We start from the raw sequence: 20830 nt of genomic DNA on the forward strand, positions 1-20830 counted from the left end.
GCTTGCTCACGTCCAGCTTCTCGTCCACCAGCACCCACAAGTCCCTTTCCTCAGGGCTGCTTTCTAATACCTCACCCCTGTACTGATGGTGAGGATTGTTCCGGCCCAGGTGCAGAACCTTGCACTTGTTCTTGTTGAACCTCCTGAGGTTCACCTGGGCCCACCTCTCCAGCCTGTCCAGGTCCTTCTGGATGACATCCCATCGCTCTGGTGTATTGACAACACCACACAGCTTGGTGTTGTCTGCAAACTTGCTGATGGTGCCTTTAATCCCCCTGTCTATACCATTGATAAAAATGTTAAACAGTATCAGTCCCAGCACAGACCCTTGAGGGACACCGCTTGTCACTGCTCTCCATCTGGACTTCGAGCCATTGAGTATTATATATCCTATGTATCCATATTATATATGTATAATATATATCCATATTATATATCCTAAGTCTCTGTTTATTGTTCTGTGTTTCCCTAAGAGAAAGAGACTCTTGGGTCCAAAGAGTCCCTATTATTTGCTGTTCTTACAGTCTACTTTTTATTTCAATAGAAGGTATCACCTTATCTGCTCTGCGTGGAACCCATAACTCAAGGGTTATGTGTATTGTTATCAATCTAAGTCAAAAAGATACCAGTTGGGGAGATTTGCATGGAGACAATCATAAGACCCAGCTTAAATCACTTAGAAGCATTCTAACTTACCTGCTCCTCAGGGTTCCACTCCACTTCTTTACGTTTTTGTTGCTGAGAATTAATCCCTGTTTTGCTTTCCAATTCCTTTGAAGAGATAATGTATTGGACAAAATATCACAAAATGCCAGCTTTTACAAAGTAGTAAAATAACATCTTCTGACAAGATGGACAGCAGAATTTTGCTGCATGAACAGTGAATACTTTGTTTAAATGTATTTAGAAGGTTTAAAAAATATAATAGTTCAGCATTGGACTACTGGCAGCAGAGTTAAACCACATCTATACACTTCTGAAAGTATGCTGTACTATTCATTATTGATATTATAGGTCTTATATATAAAAAAAATAAAGCATAGTAAATTTTAAAAACTGCTCTTACAGCTACAATGTTGTATTCAATGAAGATCCAGCTTCTATAAGTCTTTGAAAACATTTTCTCTGGTAGTAAATGTAAGCGGCTAGACAAGGGGGTTTCTTCCTTTTATTTCTTTTTAATATTTCTAGTTTGTCCTTGCTTTTTGCCTATCCTAATGCATATATTTTCAGCCATTTGATAGTATGTCTCTTGTCACTAGAAATAGTGCAGCATTCTGAGAAGTATAACTGATAGGGCAGGATGCAGCTGCTTGGACTGTAATCAGTGCAAAATGGAGTGACCATATTACATTAAATCATGGTTCATCAGCTTGCGTCAGCCCTAAGGTTTTCTCGCTGATGTATGAAAAATTATGAAATCTCTTGGATCCTTTGACCCTTTGCATTCCAGAATTGTAGCTGAAATAATCAAAGAAAGTTTTCATGACACTTGCTTTAAGAATCTGCTTGTCAGCACATTGCTGTCTAGATAAAACTCCTTCCTATGGATATTAGAGATGCATTTTACTTTTTACTTGCAATTCATATGGCTTTATTCCATTTCTCATTTCTCATGCTTGGAATTACATATCCAATATGTTGTGTGGTTATGTTTTGGAATTTAATTCCCTACTAACTAAAGAACTACATTAATTGTTTGCCAATTCTCTGGCTACTGAAAAGTTAAAATTTCAAATATTTCACTGAATTTCACTGAATTTTTAGAGTTGGAAGGGACCATAGAGATCATCTAGTCCAACTCCCTTGCTGAAGCAGCATTGTCTAGAGCATGTTAGAGCATGTTACTCAGGACTGCATCCAGGTGGGTCTTGAAAATCTCCAAAGAAGGGGACTCCACAACTTCACTGGGTAGCCTGTTCCAGGGCTCTGTCACCCTCACTGTGAAGTAGTTTGTTCTCATATTTGAGTGGAACCTCCTATGTTCCAGCTTATGCCCGTTACTCCTCGTCCTCTCACTGGCAACCACTGAAAAGAGTCTGGCTCCATCCTCCTTCAAACCACCCTTTAGGTACTTATAGACATTGATAAGGTCTCCCCTCAGCCTTCTCTTCTCCAGACTAAAGAGTCCCAGCTCTCTCAGCCTCTCCTCATAAGGGAGATGCTCCAGTCGTTGAATCATCTTCGTTGCCCTTCGCTGGACTCTTTCCAGTAGCTCCTTGTCCCTCTTGAACTGGGGACCTCAGAACTGGATGCAGTATTCCAGTTGTGGCCTCACCAGTGCAGGGTAGAGGGGGAGAATGACTTCCCTTGACCTGCTAGCCATGCTCTTCCCTATGCAGCCCAGGATTCCATTGGCCTTCCTGGCCGCAAGAGCACACTGGGAGATTTTAACTTCATTGAAACAAAATTTCAGGACTGAATCCCAGATGTGAATGCTATTTCATTTTAAAGTATTTAAAATCTCACAATAATTTTGAGTACTTTGACCTTACCTTATATCTGCCTGTTTTTCTTAGTCTCCCCTATTCACACATTTAAACATACACACAAAATCATTGCTTACCAGTACCATATTTTACCTTTCTGTTTTAATGAGAATATTCTCTTTTGAATGCAAATTTTGTAATCATATGAATACAGTAAGAACTTCTATAACAGAGATTTATCTTCTCCACAGTGTTTTGCACTGATTTACAGTATGTACTGCATCATATACATTAGCCTGTGCTAAGATTACATAGGCTAAAGCCAGAGCATATAGAGTGTATCTAACCTGTTTTCAAAGCAGCCTATGACAACTAAGCATACCATAAAAATCAAGTTACTACATGTCCTACTTCTGGGGAAAAAACTTATATATATATCTATATTTTCACAGTAATATATCTTTTGCTCTCATACAAGTTCCATAAGTAGTAGTATGCTTATAGGAGTTTCCTTTGAATCTGAAAACTAAAAAATGAATAGTAGTATGCCATTGTCATCATTTAATATTTGCATTATAGCTCTACTTAAAATTTTATGTCCTGTAATTAAAAAATGTAATGTCACAAAAATGTGTAAACTGTGAAGAGATAAAGAAAACAGAATAATATTAAACCCTTTTTATTGGTGGAAATTGAAAGAAAGAAGAGGTAAGGGGGAAGATTACCAGTATTCATCTACTCTGATTTATAAGTTTAAGTATAAATTGATCATCCAGATCCAACAGAAAGCATGTCTGGAAGTCCAATTCTGTCTCCGCTATCATAAACAACTGAAGTACTATACAAAGACCAAATAGCATCGACAACCATCTACTGTTTCAAAGAAAGCTAGCATCAGACATGACCATACAATGACTTTTCAGACAGCTCTAGAGACCGAGGAAGACATTAGGTACCTTGATTCTCAGTAGATTGGTAGACAGGAGACAGGCACCCATTCCCACTTGTGAGCATCTATGGGCAGTGTTGAAATGACTGCCCAGGGAAGAAGGAGAATCCTAATAAATCTATGCACCTGCGTGTCCAGATAGTCAGGTTGTATGACTGCATGGGACAGACAAGTTTCAGGTGGTTAAAGGCTAGGCAAGGATAGATAAAATAAGGCTGGATTTCAGTGGAGTGTATTTAGCAGTTAGAAACAAAGCAAATGGATGCAATTATAAAGTGGAAACATAAAATGTTTTCAGAACACGTGCTCACCAAAGTGAAAATTTCCCTGGTAACCTAAGCAAGAGGCCTGTGACATTCATCAAAACTGGCTCTGTTTCACATACTATATTGTATTTTTTGAATTAATAAAGCAGGAAAAGTGGGTCACAGAGTGAAACATGTGCTCTGAAAGAAAATGTCATGTAAGTAACAGGAGATTATTTTCTATAGTCTGAGGTCAGCATGCATCTTGCTGAAGCAGCTCAAACTGTTTTATAACTGCTCTGTTACCTGGCATATTTCTATTTTACAATTATATCAATGTACTGCATTGATATGATAATGATTCTTGAACAGCTTTTGTACTTCTAAGCATCATATACCTGTCCAACATTTCCACTTACAGGGAATCTTAATTATTCTATGGAATTAACAAAGATCTAAGTTATCTCATCCAGTGAAAGTTCAATAGCACTTGCAAAGCAGTTCCTGGCAGCATCAATTTACAAAATTCAAGTAGTGCAAAATCAGCTTCTATCTGTGAGGATAGATAAAGCAACAGTTAACACGTTGAAAAGATTAAGTGAGTATATTGGCCAATATTCAGTAATTACAGCTACTTGGGAAAAAAAAAAAAAAGGAAAAAAAAAGAAAAAAATACCACCACAAAATGAATACGTCCTCCTTAGCTTAAGAATATTTTTCTGAGACAGGGAATGTCGAAAGGGAAGATGCAAACTAAGGATTCATCTGTCTACAAGCCTGTGACTATTTTGCCAGATGACACCTTTCATCATAGAGATATAGAATAGATAATTTTAATTTTAAACACTAAATAAAAAATAAACTGACTAGAACTGTCAAATGGCTGCACTGATTGCAATCTAACACTCTGATTTACACCTATGTGTATAAAGAGTATGAGTAGGAGGATTCCACATTGTTTCTAATCCAGAACTCTTGGAAGCTGAAGTTCAGCCATGTGGAAACCCTCCATCACCGTAACAAGGTAAAACAGGTCAGACCTGCGTGGGGTAAAACTAAAAGACACAAATACTCTAGTAGTTTCCTTAGCTAGAAGATGGTCTAAAAGAGCAAAAAAAGATGAAATAAATATTGAAAGGGAGAGGAAAAGTAGGTAGACATCTCACAAATAGGAGAATGTCTTCCAGTTTGTGCAGGCTGCTATAGCTGAAGGGTAACAAGGCCTTTTTGCAACTTGTTTTTCGTTAACAGTATTTAGCAGGCATGCATAAAGAACTATTTGAACTTTTATGTTGCTCAGGAATATTGCCTCCGTCTGTCAATGATATGAGCTGTAAACACCCAATACTATTATTAGTGTTATGATATGCCATCAGTGTCTGTATTAATATGGAGGCATTAAAATATTTTGTAATCTGTTTCTTCAAGGAGAATTTGAAGTTGTTGTTTTGCTACAATTCACAAATTGGGAGCCCTTCTGAGAAGTTTCTGCTTCTTGGTACTATGCAGTCCGAATAGATGGATTGTTTCCCTGAAAGCTCAAAACCAAAGGCTAAGACAAGGAACACTAACGCGAAACGGATATAAAGGATATACAGGAAAACCACAGCAGAAAGGGTTTAGTTTCGTGGATAAAGGAACAGGACACAAAAATGATCTCTGAGATACTTCCAAGTATAAGCAGGAAAGACTATAATTGTCAAGGCTAAAGAAATGGATTTTGTGATGATAAACACACCTGTGAATCTGAACAACAAACTCAGCCACACACACATATGGGAAAAGCCATAAATAAGACCTTGAAACAAAACAATATGCAAAATGTAGCCTTAGTTTTGACATGAAGATCTCAATGGATATCCAACAGAGGGTGGCTTATGTTCTATCCCTTATCCCTCTACCCATGTAAGGACCCTCTTGTATCATATAACCTTCTGGGTGGGAGGGTTCTTTTTAAATTAATTTTCCAAACCCTGCCATAGCACTAGAGCTATTGATGTTTATACTACAGCAGCTCAGATCCCTTCTGTAAACTTCAGTCTGATAGCTGAGGTTAACAGAAGTATTCAGGAGCTGTACTGGCAAGTTATGCTTTTCTCAGCTGCGGAAAAGGAATGGCAAACAGACTGCTAAAAGACTTAATGACCCCTTTTTTCCTGCCTTCTTCCCTTCATAAGTCCATCATAGGAGTGTTCAGGTTTCTGTCCACCATTACAAAAAAACAAGTAAACTTTTGCTTTTATACCATAACTATTAGTGGTTACTATTCAGAAATATGCTAAAAAGTAATGATTTGAGCATTAGTGTCGGCTTAAAACAAAAGAATTAAAGAAAGAACAAAAATTTAAAATTTTAATTTATTTTCTGTTTGTAAGCCTGAAGTGAAATCAAAGGAAATCTTTAAAGAAGAATGCTTTAAAAGATGAAAATGTTTCATCTCGAAAGTACTGAAGCATAACACTTACTGTAGAGTGAATTTTTTCCTTCATGAAAGGAGAGCTCACTGAAAAATACAATAATAATTTGGTGGTTTTGTAACTGCTCTTCTGTGGATTGAAATGTTACTGCAAGGAAGATCAGTATGGTTAAGTGCTGCTATGGTGAGAGGGGGTCACCACAGTGTGTTGCTGCACTCAAGGACAGCTGCTAAGGAACTTCTCTTCTGGTGGAGAAGAAGCAGAACTACAGAGAAAAGGGTGAGCCACGGGGAAGGAGAAAGTGCAGACAGTTCTGAGAAAATGTATGCAGAGGAAAAATTAGAGCCAGGAGAAAAAGGTCTGAAGGATCAGAAGAGCAGCCAAGGCTGCAGACATGAGATTCAATTAAGCTCAAGAATAAAACTGTGTCAGTAGGAAAATGAGAGGAGGGATTTGTGCTGGAAGATGTCAGTCAGGTCACAGGATTTGCTTCGCACAAAAAATGTATTCTTGCCTACATATGCAAACTATCTGTTGCTCTGCGTCAAAGTATTTTGCTGGTAGCAGATCTTTTTGTAGGAATAGAGTAACATTTTGAACAATTGTTTTTAATTGTCACCTCTTTCGGACATTTTTGTTTGACCATGTAACCTCCCTGTGAGCTATACTCTAAATAGATAGGTCTATTGGACACTTTATCAATCTACCTTAATGATCGTGCGAGGACAGGAACAATTTTAAATCTTTAGACTGAAAAACAATGGATAGGGATTTAGTATTATATACAGTTCTAGTGTTCTTAGTGGAGAATCTAAGTCTCCTTAATTAATCAATCAGTTGCAAATAACAATATTCAAATTGTTCAGAAATAAAAAAACAGAAACATTGATTACACAAAATGTCAAACAATATTAATAAAAATAGTTCCACTAAAGCTGACAAAGATGTCTTGAATGGTGACATTCTCCCTGAAGAATGTGTCTTCCAATAAATATTTTTTCAATAAAATATTATTGTATATAGCATATTTGGATGGAAGCATTTGAAAAAGAAAAAGTGTTTCTGTTGCATATTGAATTTTTAATTTATTTTTCCAATTAAAAAATATTTTTACTGTAGTTCTCTCTTATTGTTGAATATAATAATAATAATAATAATAAAGAAGTGCATTTACTTTGAGGGCTGAGAGTTCATCATTTCCTCTTTATCTTGGTTTCTTAAATAGCCAAGCATTACATATCTATCAAGTACCAGTATTCTTTAGTTTTGTATCTCATGGAATTCTTTCTCATTTTTCCCCTCTTTGTTCTCATCTGAGTACTTTTTAGAACAGTATCAACTTAAGAAAGAGAAACAGAATTCTTGAAAATAAATAAAACAGGTTGATTTTGCTGTATTGTAGCACAATTTAAGAAAATTTGAGTCAAAGCTGTAGGAAAACAGTTAAAAAACCACAAACTAAATCAGCCAACTAACCAACCAAACAAAAACCAAAGAAAGGAGAGCAAAAAGACCCTATGAATACTGTGTTATGGGGCACTTTTGAAATAACAAAGTCTGTAAAAGTGCTCCTTTGTTTTTTAGCTGTCAGCAGTACATCCATGTTTTGAAAAAAATTCTAAACACACATGATTTTTTTCCTCTGAATGTCAGTATTTTGCTTAAATGAATATGTTGGAATCTCTTTTAAGTGTTTTGAAAACAAGGAAATAAAAATGATTAAATTCTAAGTGACTGATTGGTAATTATCCTTTGTCCTAAGAGAAATGTAAAATGGTAAGGTAACATAAATAAAGTAAATAATAAATGTAAAATTCAATCATTTTATTTGAAATAAAAAATAATAAAATTTATGGATGTTATAGTATATTTTAATATGTGCTTCTTTAAGGTTGAAAGTTATTTTTATCTTTACGCCAACTCACAGCTTTCAAACAGCATTGATTTTAGTCATTAATGACATGGATTCAAAGTAGTACAGAAAAAAAATATGATAATCTATTTTCAATTATTTGAGTACTTCTGTCCTCTATTTCCACCACCATCCCCATCCTTATCCACTGAATTTTTAATAAAACTGAGACAATGCATTTTACAAGTGATCTGTGTACTAATTGCTCCTTCATTTTGATGTCTGTTGCGGTAGTTTTAGAACAAGCTGAGGTTTGCAGAGGATGCTCTGAGGTATACCAACCTGCTGGAAACCTGATTGCAATTTACTGTTTTCAGTCAGTCTTAGAAAGCTGAAGAAGAACATGAGAGTCAGATCCACAACAACATAGAGCTACACCAAATGGCACTATAAGAGTGTCTGGTCTTTTATGTCTAGAAATGGACATACCTTAAGTGTTTAAATACCCTTATATTAAAATATCTTCAGCTGTTTAACCCAAACAATATGAAAACCCTGACATCTATTGACACATTCCATTTGCATCCTCTCGCAATCTTTCATTGTACTCCAGTATTCCAGGGACCTGAGAAGTTACTGAAACTGTCTGCTAGAGCACTCCGAAGGGAAAGCAAAGTGAGTGATACATCATTTCCCTCTATTCTTGCTGACTTTTTAATCAAGAAAATGTCCTCTGTCTTGTTCAGCATGGTAGCTCACACTTTCTCTATTGCCTGCTATGCTTAGGAAGGACTGGAGAAGGCGTCTTCTGACACCTGGAGAAAGCACTTACACAACTGCTGTGAAAACAAACCTATTAACTGTCGCTTCTTCAAGCTTAAGAGTCAGTGAGTGAATTTGAGGGAACATAAGCTTCTTTTCTCAAGACCCTTTCCTTTTTAAGTTTGTCTTTTCCTTAATACCTGAGATAGATTAGAAAGATTTTGTTTCTGTAAAATAACAACAAACTCAACAACTGTACTGTTAAGATGATGGTTTATAAACCTACTAGTGCCAGCAAAATGCTATTCATCAAGCCATCCTTGACTTTAGAGAAGATTTGAAGGGGACTTGATTCTTTGTTTTATTGCTCTCTCAGAAGTCATAAAAGCAGTGTATACTGTTTTAAAATGTTTTCCAGTTACAGAATCACAGAATGATATGGGGTTGGAAGGGACCTCTGGAGATCATCTAGTCCAACCCCCCTGCCAAAGCAGGTCCACCTAGAGCAGGTTGTATGGGAACATGCCCAGGCTGGTTTTGAATGTCTCCAGAGACGGATATTCCATCGCCTCTCTGGGCAGCCTGTTCCAGTGCTCTGCCACCCTCAAATTGAAGAAGTTCCTCCTCATGTTTAGATGGAACTTCTTATGTTCAAGTTTGTGCCCATTTCCTCCTGGCCTCAGCCAATGTGACACTGTTTCTGCTGTCTTTGATGATACGGGTTTACATACTTAGTCACGTATTTTAGAGAATAGGAATGGCAATGCTGTTCACAGTGGTGATAAGAAACTGTGTTTTATGCTTTTGACATGAGACTCTACACAATAGTAAACAACCTGATAGAACGATATTGTCTGCTTCACTTTGGGTGAAGAACTTTGTTATAAATAACAGTAAATTCTTCTTTTGATTGGTTTCTGTGTTTACTAAATTTTTAAATTTAAGCTGGGCTAAGCAGCTGTGATCAGTATGAAAATGGAATAAACAAATCGTATGCTAATAAAGCTGACTATAAGGGAGACATTGCCCAGTGTTTCTCAAGCTCAGGTATGGGCTGCTGGACAGAAATTCTAGATCTTCATGAAGCTAACTCTAGAAAACAAGTACATACAATATACTTTACCTTTCTAAAGGTAGTACAGAGTATTACTTCTTTAATTTCTAAATTCCTAACATCAAACTGGGATCCCGAAATCATTTAAATAAAGATGCATGTACTGTTACTGGAATCTCTCACAAGTGTTTTCTATGGAAAAACAGAAGCAAACCCTTTACTGCAGGTTAAAAGGTGTTGTAACAACACTAAGAAGTGTTGTGAAAAGGCAGGAGGAAACTCGCTGCCTGGGTTCTGCAGTATAAAATCTTTTTGTGCAATGGTAGTTTATTGAGCAAGATGAGAATCGCTTCAGCAAAAGTGGCAAGGAACCAATATACACATACGTGACTCTGCCACTTTCCTCAGCTCATGGAAGTTGTGCAATCTTTCCAAAACTAAGTAATTGTAACAGGCTACCTGCCAGGCTGCAGTTTCTTGTCCAAATTGAAGGCAGGTGAACCCTGCTGTCCTGCCGTGCATGCAAAACTGATTTGTACTGTTGCTTAGATTTAATGTTGTTTTGGATTTCCAACAGGAAAAAATGGTGCTCATACTGTGCATTAATATGGGTGAAAAGTTTGCTCTATTATGCTAATCTTTCATCTACAAGGAATTCTAAATAACCTATCAACACAGCACAACATAAGCATTAATGCACCGTTTAAAAGGCTTTCATAACAGAATATGTGGATAAAGAAAGAAAGGTTGCACTATAGATGACAAACAAAAGTCACTGCTCCTTACTTTTCCAGCAGCCTCTCCTGACCACCACAAGGCAGTATTCACACATTACATCACACATTACACAAACACAGGTAGCGTATGTGGTTATATAGCTCAACTGAAAATTAACTAGGTATGGCTCATGAGGTAAGCCAAAGGAAGCCTACAAATTCAATATTTGATTTATTTAATTTCTGTCATTTTCTATACAACCTTTGCAAATTTCCTCTTTGTTTTATATATACATATATACATATATGTGTATAACACTTGCAATATTTCAGTGGTGTTTTCCTTACAATTACTATAGCTGAATGTTTAGAAACACTTGTACCAAAAATAAACAAATGGTCTATGTTAGAGGAAAACAGTCTAAGAATTTTGTGTCATTCTTTCATAGTGTTTTCAAGGTGTTATAAATGGCAACACAGTAAAAAAAAAAACCCGAGCCTGAAAATGAGAAATACATTGACAGAGTCTTTTAAAGTAATAAGTCACAGCAGGGTGTGGGGCTACAGTACTGCCTAATAGTTGTTAATCTGAATAAATAATATGTTTTTAATCATCAAGTGGCATTTAATTAACCTGCAATAACAGGCTTATTAATTCTCAATTAAATCATTATTTGAAACACTTAATTTAAACGTGAATTAATATATTTTCTGCTACCTCCTATAAGGTATCTCACTATTTTTGATGAATTGTAGGTTAAAGTTTGGCATTTACTCTCCTTCTTCCTCAATGAACATCAAGGACAGGTTTGAAAAGCTTCATGCTGTTTGTTAATTAAAGTAAACCAGAAGAGCAAAAGACAGGGAATTCAGAAAACAAAATAACCCAATTACTATACACTCCAACAGTGCAATATGATTTATTTACACTTAATCTCACACTTAACAAATACTCAGGGCCATATCCTCTGCTAGAGTAAACTGACAATATTGACTTCAATTAATTTAGTTACTAAGCCATTACGTGTTTTAGTTTGGATTTTTTTTTGGTTTGGTTTGGTTTTTTCTTTAATGTTGGTTAAATATGGGCAATCTGCTCACTTTTGCCTAAGAATCAGATGCGAAAAACAATCCCTGTTCCAGGCAGCTTACAGCCAGGGGTACAGGAAAGTGGGGATAATATTTTCTTCCTGTGATGTGATGCTCACCTTGATATTAAAAGAATATTTTTTACTCATACTTTGAATAAGAGCAATGACCTGTACTGGGAGTAGGAGATAGAGGAAAATATGCCACTAAGAAGAAAGAAATGGAAATGTAGTGCCCTAAACACTAAAACACACTCCATGCCAAGAAATATTTTAAGAGGGACTTCTTGTAATGAAGTGTGATAAGCCTTTGAAGAGTTAGTAAAAAAATCTGACTTTTACTTATGAAGGAGAATCTTCTTAGGCATCCTCAGTGGATGAGGACACCTTCAGTGATAATTAAGAGCCTCTTCTTATGAAACATCTCCTTTGTGGAACCTGCTCCTCTCCTTTGATTAAAGAAGATACCTGTGGAGACTAGCTTTCCTGTTATAGATTCCTGTCTTTGCAAATACCTCTCATTTGCTTCCCTCAAATAGCCAAAGGAATTCCTACACAAGATAAATGCTGACATGGTCCGAGATGGCATTACACTGCATTCCAAGACAATGAGCAACCTTCTTCCCTAAACTGCTTAAAGCTCAGCCAACATAAATAAATTAAAAAAAATTCAGGCACTGAGTAAAAACTTTCAGAACTGATTGTATTCTGAGAAGATAATAAGGATACTGTGTAACATATAGCATAGATTTCACTGGAACAAATGTGTTAAGCAGCTGTGATCATGCACCTGAATAATGGAATCTACTTCTTGCATTGAGAGGACATGAACCTATCACAGGAACTGATGTTCTATATAAGATGCAGTTACTATTTGCACCCAAACTGGAAACGTTTATATTTTTATTTTATCCATGTATTATCAAGCCTTTGTTTTCACATTTCTTTTAATTTTCTCATTTTGATGATTTTTTTTTCTTTATTTTTTTCTGGCTGGATAAATTATCTTCTTTTACTTTCATAGAATCATAGAATCATTCAGGTTGGAAGAGACCCTTGGGATCATCGAGTCCAACCATCTACCCTACTCTACAGAGTCCTCCCCTACACCATATCCCTCAGTACCCCATCTAAACGTCCCTTAAACACATCCAGGGATGGTGACTCAACCACCTCCCTGGGCAGCCTATTCCAATGCCCGACCACTCTTTCTGTGAAAAATTCCTTCCTAATGTTCAGTCTAAACTTACTCTGTTGGAGCTTGAAGCCATTCCCACTTGTTCTGTCGTTAATTACCTGTGAGAAGAGACCAGCACCAACCTCTCTACAGTGTCCTTTCAAGTAGGTGTAGAGAGTGATGAGGTCTCCCCTCAGCCTCCTCTTCCTCATACTTAATAATTCCAAGATATTCCCCCAAGTTACTTCCCTGGCAGCATAGCATATTTGCTCCTATAAAAACTACTTATATGGCAGAAAATCTCCTAGTTCTAAATTGAAATGTCCACTTGTTCTTTATGTGGAAAGGCCAACATAGGTTAGAAACATAGAAAAGTCTTTCATGTCCATGGATTAAATAAAAATGATTCAGCAGTTTGCTTCGTGGTTATTTATTGAAACAGGGATGAAATTAGACACTGATGAAAAAAAGGTAGTGAAATCTATGCCCTTCTCCCTCCTCCCCCAATTTATCTTCCATCCAGATTCTCTCCCTCCCACCCAAAAGGTGGTTCAGTACTTCAGTATTCAGATTCAATTCAAGACACCACCCTTCCTTCTTTAAAGCAGGAGGAGGTAGAGTGGTAAAGGATAATAAAGGTGTCCCTGAGTGTCAGAAGGTGCACCTTTAGGCCTTCTATTTTCACCTATATTCTTTCCATTTTTATTCCTGTCATGTTACTGCTGCAGTGAATATCTTCAAAATTTTTTTTTTCTTGTTTCTTTCCATTGGAAGCTTTTCCAGAGTCTTTTGCTTTCAGGCTCCAGCTGCAACCACTGAATACTAAACTCCCAATCAGAACTATTCAGTTCTCTGAGGTGACGGGGTTAGAGGAGATACAGAACCTCACCAGAAGAAGCCTGTCTTTTAATTTCCAACAAGGGATACTTTGAAACAAGTTCAGGTATTTTACTACCAGCATATCTCTGCACTAATGTAGCATTTCACAGAGTTTCCGCAATAACCATCGTTGGGTCTTCTCATAAGAGCTCTATAATAGTCATAAATATTCCTCAGGAGAGCCAGATAGACTCTGAAAGGCATATAATAGCTATCATAAATGAATAATAAAATGTAGAAAGGACAAGCCACCATGCAAATGGCAAATGAATATGATGACGTGTGTGTTGTACATGAGTTAATTGTCTGAGTTTTATATTTACAGAAAATCCCAGCTGTTTTCTGCTGTGTCTGCAATATTTTTGGAAGAGGAAGCATCCTCTGGAAGGTTAAGACTTTTGGCAGAAAGAGTGAAGTACTTACTGACTGGAAAGCTCGCACCATTGTTCTGTGTGTTCTCCTTATGCATCTTCTGAAACTGTTTGCTTCAATGACAAATTCTGGAAGTTACAGTCCAAGCATCATCTTCATCCTGCCAAATGGTGCAGATAAATTTTTCTACAGCAGAAAAACTAAATCAGGAATTTAAAAAATCAGTTAACACATGTGGATATTACAATACTGCACTTCAGAGCATCCTTTTGAGCCTTTTCATGCTTCCCTTTGTCAGGACTTTGACTAACAATACTGGCCTTGTAAGATGCCATGTTCTCTTCATAAGAGTAAAAACGTAATTATCTTGATTTAGAATTACTCCTTTACTTCCTGCATAACTTCATCGATTTCAGTCTAACAATATATGATGTAACATGCCACTCAACTTAGGAAGTGGTACTACTCTGTAAGTAGTCCCATTAAAATCAAACCCATTGCATCCGTGATGAAGTCTTTAGTTTTAATTATGCTGTCATAATCAGGCTTGAAAGCTCTTCTTAAGGGGATATCATGGCTTCCTAACGTTTAAAAGACAGCCAAAACACAAATAAACATAAGGCTATATACAGAAAATGTATACAGAAAAGTAGAAAGGGAAGAAAATGCATATGACATTGGTGTAGAGAACTGAATAGGAGTCGTCTTGAAATCGAGACCTGAAAAAAATTAATCTCTTTCACTCTGTATTGACCAATATAGGATATTAAAATATCCATGTATACCAGCGTAAAAACATTGACAGTAGAGCACATCACAAAGTGGAAATTTACTATGACTACATGCCTAGAGAGTAACGGGAAGCTTGGTTAATAGTGTCTCAATATTCTGCAAAACACTTTACATCCTCAATGCAGTTCTTTTCTGTTTTTGCACAAAATGAAACTTTCTTAAGGCAAGTCAATAAGCTCATAAAAGACAGAAAGATATTCCTTTTTCCTTGGCATTTCCGGAATCCTCTTAACACGTATTAGTAAATTGAGAAGACACTATAACCATTTGAAGTACAGGAAGGCTATAGAGAGCAAGCACTGTGATTTATTGGAGGCTGTTCCTGATATGTTTCAGTTACATTATTTTATAAACATGAGTCTCTTTAAATAGACAATGTCACAAAAAGACTGAATGGTACAGCCTAGTTCAACATTTCCAAGATGGTTGTTTCTGAAGGGGAAGGTCTTGAAACCAGAAAACCTGCTCCTTTGATTGTGGGGTGGTTCATTGTTGTTTTTTTTTCCTATTTTCCCTATTCCCAAATATTACTTTCTCTTGAGCATTGTATGTCTTAAAAAATAAGGGTAATTGAAGTCAAATCTGTGTTTAATTATGTGTGTAATTTACTAATATTTAGATATGTTTAACCTCATGCTGTGTCTCTGGCTTGCTTTATGAAATCGAATGCAGAGTTGTACAGAGGTGATTTGTGTTGGATGTGAATTATTTTTTTAATGGTACATTAAGCCATGGCACTACACTGATTGCAAGTTACACGAACCTGTTTTATAAACTGAAGATTACAGTGGATAGCCATTTTGTTTTCTGTTCCATAGATTTTATTTTTCCTTTTCAAAATTCCATTTTGCTTCATTTGACTGACACAGAAGCTAGGAGAAAAAAAATACCAGACAGGAATATCCTTATAGGATATCCTTATAGGAACCTGTAAAGTGATGAATGCTCTCAGTTCTTATTAAAGAGAATATTTTAACTGTTTACAGGACTGGACGTTAAGATGGACAGGAATGAGTCTCCATGTAACAAGGAACAATCACAAAAATTAGTCTGAATTTGCAGTTACTTTTGTTTTCAGACAGTAAAGTAACTGCCCATCTTGTATCTAACATTAGCAAAGCAGCCCTACATAGGCTGCACATTTACTTCTTATTAGGCACACTGGAGGAAGGCCACTAAGATGTAACAATTTAATCTTTAAAAAGAGAAGCCTTAAATTAGACGCCTGTAAGGATACCTGATTTTCACGAATAATGAATATATAGGATAAAACCATGAGGCTTCCATATAAAGCATTTCCTGTAAGCTCTTCTGATGCTGTCTTCTTGCTCTGCATTCTTATATGCTAGTGAAATCAAGGGCTGCATAATTAGACCAATTAACACAGGTATCAAATCTCTAACTCCCACATAGAACCTCTAAATTATGTACCCTGATTCAATGGGGGGAAAAAAAAATTATATGGAGGGAAAAGACAATTATTAGAAAGTCTGACAAGCATTAGACAATAAGATTTGAAACTTTTGATTAAAATTTACTTCATTATGTCATATCAGAAAGTTTTACTCAAGTATCTAGGAACAACATTTTTAAAAGTTAAAGCCTAAACTTAGGCAGCTATATTCTTCTATACCTTTAAGGTTTACTGTGCATCAAAGAACTTCTATTGAGGCAATTCAGAATCTAGGCAAGATGATCATAAAACCAAACATACTTATTACTCTAGCAGACAGTCTCTGGAATTATAACTATTGTTATCCATCTGCAGACATGCTTTTCTTTTATTTTGGGCTTTATGTTTAAATAATATTAAACTACATCGTTACTTAGACTCAGCAAATGAAATCTGTTCTTTCTATGAACTTTTCAGAAATGTCTTGGAAATTTTGCTTGGAAATTTTTTCTTAAGCAATTTTTTATCTTAAAGGAAAATAAGGATATTTGCATAATTCTTTTTATTAGCAATAAAATAATAAGGAATTTGTGTGTGTTTGCATGTACATTTTCCTATCCTTTTTTGTCTTAGGAAACCCCTGCTTTTGTGAGGCGGATAAACTAGTGATGTTCGTATCTAAAAAACTCTAGACAGACATTTTTTCCAAAGATATATCATATACCTTTGAGGAATGAGTGAAGTCATTTGCAAACAATATGTTCTGCAACTCTATGTGCTAAATGACCACACTAATTTTGAAATTTTTGATTTCTTTTATTTTGGTTCAGGACCTACCTGTTTGGTTTAGGAAAGCTTCAAGTTACCCAAATATATCAGTGAATAAAAAGGACTTCACCTCCTAACATTTTGACATTGACATTGCCCTATGTAGTGTTTAGTCCTTCTTGCTCCTTAATTCCCTGTTGTCAAAGGTTTTTAAATCAGTGATAAAAGACTCTTCCATGCTCCAAATGCAAAGAATCAGTCTTTGGTGGGAACTATGTTGGATTCTGCATTGCTTTCAGTTTAATGGTCTTAGATCTCTTAGGAAAAAAGTAAATTCTAAAATGACTGTAAGATGTTCTATGCAAAAGAAGAAAAAACTTGTTCTTTGTTCTGTGGAATAATCTGGGAACACTGCATCGATTAGCCACAGATCCAAAGGGCGATGGCTCTTGTTTTTTCCTGGAAAAACAATGCTTGTCTGTTATATTAGAGACAGGGTCTCTGACAAAGGGATATTATAGTGAAAAAGCTTTTATACAGGTTATGACTGAGTAGTATTAGATGACATGCATTATTTATATCATAGGGGCAAAAAACTGAAGCAACACTAATTATGTGCAGCTCTAGGACCTCACAAACAGACTTCTTTCAAGGACAGGTAGTAAGGGACCATCAATAACCCGCATTTTCTTGTGATACAGTTTTCCTTGGCTCTTATTCACCCTGTTGGTTTCCCTTTTTAGAGGCCTTATACTGAAGAGTAGCTGCGCTTCTCACTTAGGCATATTTTATGTGCAACAGTAGTCAACAGAGTCCTTTTTATTATTTTTTTTCCCAAGCCGTATTTTGCAAGAAGCTTTACAAGCATATGCATTATTCACATCCTAGATATGTAGATATTTGTCAGACCAGGAAAGGGGAATGCATTTCCAAAGGCTAATTTTTGTCTATAAAGGTTAATTTCCCAAGAGTCCCTTGTAGTCAGTAGAGGAACATAGTATGATAGTAGCCTCCAGAGAACAGTTCAGAGTAGGAGACTAATTAATCTCAAAGGGGGATATTAACCACACTAGACTGTAGTCAGTCTTGGTGAATGGCTCCCACTCTGGTCATTCACCTAGATTATGCCAATTGCACAGAAATAACCTACCCTTTTGCTCATTTATTAACCCACCAAAGCCTGTCATCTGCAAAACTTGTTAATAAATATTTTTACATGGTTACCATACACACAGGAACAGACTGAGATTTAGTCCTAAGGGAACTCTCCCTACTACTCCATTGATACATATGCACTGGCTGCACATATTGCATGCTTAATATATTTATCCTGTGCAGTTACCTTTGGTCTCCAGATCAAGTTTTGTAGGGTGGTTCACATCCAAGTTCTTCAAGGTTACTCTATGGTAAGCATCCACAGTAAGCATAGCTTGACACTGACTTTGCTTTTAGTCCCACATGGTGATTCTTTGAACAAAAGACATAATTATAGGGGGGGTTTTTTGTTGTTTTTTGTTTATTTGTTGGGGGTTTTTTGACTTTTTGTTTTGGTTTTTTTTTCTGTTGAAAATGTAACTAATGAAGTGAAGGCTTTATTACAGCCTGTCAGAGCCGTATTCTTATAGGCTGAAATTTGCTGCATGCCCTTGCATCACGGTATGTTCAGGAACTTCTGGATCAAGAGCACTTTCAGAAAGTATTGGAGAATTGCATAGAGCACATGGTAACAAGCCTAGTGTTGTCTGAACCCTTCAGCCTTTTGGAAGCTATCTATCAAAGAAGCTATACCTAGAACCACTTTCAGGTAGCATTTCAGAAGCTGTTTTGCTCTCTTTAAAAGGAAGTTAAAATAATGTCTGTGCAGTACAATCAGAAGACTAGATATTGCAGTTATGAGGTGAACTAAATTATTTGACAGTGCAAATGTATCCATTAAAAATTAAATTCAAGATTATCTGGAAAGACAGATTTCAAATAGCATGCTGTGGACCTCTAAATTCCAAGTAATGGTACATCTTCAATCAAAATATTGTGGGGCACTATGAAAAATCAATTTAAAAAATAAGTTTTGTAACATAATTAGTGTTCTGCTTAGTGGGGATTCTTGAGCTGACTAGTGTATGATTCTGATTGTTCACTGATCTCAACTGTTTTATATTAGCAAAAGATATTAAGAATAAAGACTGTTTCATGCAAAAAATATTTAGCATCAAAGCATTTGTCAGGGGTCTGATTTATCAAAGTAAACAAGAAGAAAAGTGGGTCTTGCAGTCCTGAATGGAAAGGAACTTAGCAGTTTCTCCTTTTAATAATGATCATTATTACAAAAAATTTGACCCCCATTGCTTTCAAGAAAGTTCTTGTTTTCTCTATGAGTGTAAGCAACTTTAATTTACACACTTACCATCTCATTTCTCATGTACCCTACATCCCTATGGCAAACACAACCACTACTTACATAGAAAAATATCTTGAAAGCTTAAGAAACATTCAAGCAAGACATGCACTCTGCAGGAGACAATTCTCCTGTGACAGAGATACAGATAATGGATCTCTTCTCTTTGTTATATCCAGAGTTGAATGAAAACTATATTGTTATTTAAATCAGATCTACATGTTTTATTTTGTTGGAGCAATGAACAACCATATGTAAAAAGCAGAGTTTTTTAGCCTCATTCTGGACACAGAGCAATGTATGAAGAATTTCTGAAAACATGTAATCTCAAATTAAAATCTGATATATATTTTTTGAACTGCAGCAGGATAGTGCTGAGAGCAAAAAACATAATTTAGAGGAAAATTTTTATTTGTACCCCAAAATTTAAGACAGCTAAACCAGAGGAGACTTTGCTTTTGTAATGATCTAGCATGACAAAGTTATTGCTCCAGCTGCTTCTGGCTGAAGTACAGACAAAAGCAGAAACATTACAGACAAAACCTTACATCAAATCATATAACCTCAGCTGTGTTACACAGATGGAGGTGTATCACTACAGTAATTCTCTCTTCTTTAACAAGAAAGAATGCTACTGAAATGTGTGCACTTACAATTTTTGTAGACAGCAGCAATTGTTTCTTACATATTCCAATGACATCAGGAGCATGGATCTCACAAAGGCACCAAGGGTTTAATTACCAAGGTATAAAGGCATGTAGAAGAGTTCAATGTCTCTCATCAATCCAAAAAAAAATATGTGTATCAGTGAAAAAGTGCAGGCAATTAAGTGTAAGAAAAATTATAAACATCTATAGAATATAATTTCTGTAACTTTCATGGGGCCAAGTGCTTCAATTTTATTTTGATGTGTTTTTTCATAACCCGTCTTTAATGTTGCTTGAAACATCAATCTGGCCTTCTAAATTTACAGCCTAAATGCTTGTGAAAATCTTTTTCCTGAAACTCCTCAGCTCTTCCCCAGAAATATTCTGCCCCCTTTAATTGCAGCTTATCTCACTGCTGTCATGCATCTTTTCAAATGCATGTAGTGATCCACTTTGGCCTTCGAAGTCCAAAGACTTGGTTTTTTTCTGCCTCTTAACAGTGTCTTGATCAGTGATCTCAATCCAATCCTTTAGAGCTCAAAGCAGCAAAACATAAAAGCATATTTTTATTTGAATAAGGCTTAGCATTTAGCAACTACTTGAGTATTTTGCATTCTGTTGGTCTGTTCCTCCCATCTGTGTAAAGGAAAAGAGAATGTTTATACCTTCCTTTCTTCCCTCACAGATGTTGCAAGATGTAATCAGTTTGAAGAAAGATGGGGTTTAATTGCATTGCAGAGAATTGAATGGCCATGATACATGAGAAAAGATGCAGTCTGACCAACAGCAAGATTTACAGAGAAAAGGTGAGGTTGAGGAACTTGAAGTACAACTCTCAGAGATTAATGAACATAAAAGAAAAGGCTATGTTTCTTCCAGTCTCCCATATTAACTA

General features: G+C 36.1%; 1 long non-coding RNA gene across 4 annotated transcripts in view; it reads right to left on the reverse strand.

The window, feature by feature from the left end:
- LOC106902319 overlaps positions 1-20830 on the reverse strand; it is a 104811-nt gene that overhangs the window by 41862 nt on the left and 42119 nt on the right. For all 4 annotated transcript variants that reach the window (XR_001414481.1, XR_001414483.1, XR_001414482.1 and 1 more), the window contains exons 3-4: positions 13992-14100; positions 697-771 (exon numbers count right to left, since the gene is read on the reverse strand). This is a non-coding gene — a long non-coding RNA (uncharacterized LOC106902319). The remainder of the gene's footprint in view (positions 1-696; positions 772-13991; positions 14101-20830) is intronic.

This window comes from Calidris pugnax, unplaced genomic scaffold (genome assembly GCF_001431845.1).
Source record: "Calidris pugnax isolate Ruff unplaced genomic scaffold, ASM143184v1 scaffold20, whole genome shotgun sequence".
Taxonomy (NCBI): Eukaryota; Metazoa; Chordata; class Aves; order Charadriiformes; family Scolopacidae; genus Calidris; species Calidris pugnax.